Source organism: Corylus avellana, chromosome ca11 (assembly GCF_901000735.1).
Source record: "Corylus avellana chromosome ca11, CavTom2PMs-1.0".
NCBI lineage: Eukaryota > Viridiplantae > Streptophyta > Magnoliopsida > Fagales > Betulaceae > Corylus > Corylus avellana.
The window spans coordinates 7,877,109-7,878,941 of NC_081551.1; positions in this window are offsets into that span (position 1 = coordinate 7,877,109).

Here is a 1,833-nt window from a genome sequence, read left to right on the forward strand (position 1 = left end):
TTTCATTTCCTCTTCCAAAGCAGCATTCACCAGCCGATGCCTCTCCAGCAACCTCTTCCCTTCAAATTGTTCTGATACAATTTCAATGGCAAAGCTTGCGCCACACCTGAAAGTTCGGTGACTCCATTAGAGTAAAAAGAGATTGCAGAACAAAACATAAAACAAGGAAGAGAAGCTTTCTGTATTCGAAGTACATTGGCTTGCAAGAAAGAACTTACCCTCCAGATGTATCAATTACTTCCTGAAACAAGAAAATAGAAGAATAAATTTACAAAGAAAGAGTTCCATATTCATAAGTAATTACACGGAATATGAAAGGAAATCTAATTAAAAAAAGAGATATGAAAAATGCAAATGGATATCTATTTGCGTAGTCTTTATTAGAATAATTATAGAAAAGAAATTGCACATGAAAAGAAAAAAATAAATGACTTCTATATGTTTTAATGGTCTTGTTATAGTTTGCATGAACGGTTTAGACACAAAAGGAGGAGGCACGTCACTCTTTCCTTATTGTTACGTAGCCTACCACACATCTTATTATATAAGGTTAGAGAAATATTACAATGACCAAAATACCTCAAAACCCTAATGACTCACAAAACCTAATAACTCTTCTAACAGGTTTGAATTGGGCACACACCCTCTCTTTGTTTCTACTGTTTTTCCCCCTCTAGTTAAAATCAAGTCTCCAAGAACATTGCAAACGATATCTAGTTGGGCATTGAAATGCAGCCTAACCGATTATAATGATTGCTTCCAGCGTGAAGGGACTAAGTTAAGCTGATAACAAGGAAAAGAATCCAAGAGCCAGCACAAAATTAAAGGCTGAGCTGATTTACATACAGACCAATAGAGAGAAATTTAAGTTTGAGACTCCATTTAAAAATTGTTGAAATCATCTAGAAACTTAAAGTGGGATGCTAGTGGGCCAATCTCCTATCCAGAAATGACTTATTTGGCCTTGTTTACCTATATATTAGACATTAATTTCTTTCTTTTTCTTTTCTTTTTTCCTTTTTTTTTTTTTTTTTTTTTTTTTTGATCATAGGGAACCTTGACAAGGCAGAGCCCTTCAGACCCACCTGTAGAGTAAACCTCGGACCCGTGCATCGCACCCTCAAAAGTTTTCCTACACGGATCAGGATAACTGGCTTTTTACACCAAGGGGTATGGCCCCAAGGGAGAGTTTGCACCTAGTAAGACTCGAACTTGAGATCTATGGAGTGATACTCCCTAAGACCACAAGCCTCAACCACTAGACCAACCCCTTGGGGTTACTTTTTAGACATTAATTTCTTATGATCAACTCTCGCAACAGACCATCTTTCTTCCCAGTTACTTCATAATTTCACAGAGGGTAGGGCAAATATGTAAAGTGATTATTTTATGCAAGAAATGTCTTCCCAAAAATATATGTCAATTACTCACTCCAATAATACAACTCAAATCTTTGTAGAACATGTAGAAATATACGAAAGACTGCTCCTTAAAATGTCTCTTGCCTACTAAAAGTACCAACCCAAATCAAATTATCAAGAACCCAATATTTTATTAGAGTATGGATTTTTCACTAGTTCTCAAACTTCTCTTAAGACTTGCATAGTTAAGCCTCCAAGATTGTAGACCACCTAAATCACTTCTGCTTTTTGAAGTTACTAAAACGTAAAATGAGACCTTATTGCTTCATACCAAGTCCCTGAATTTCTCCCTCTCGCCTACAAATAAACTCAGACATGGGTCATAGGACAACCTCATTCCAACTTATGAACAGATGGTGTCACTCACCCCTTGGGCAAATGGCATCACCAGGGAGAACTACATGACACCAAG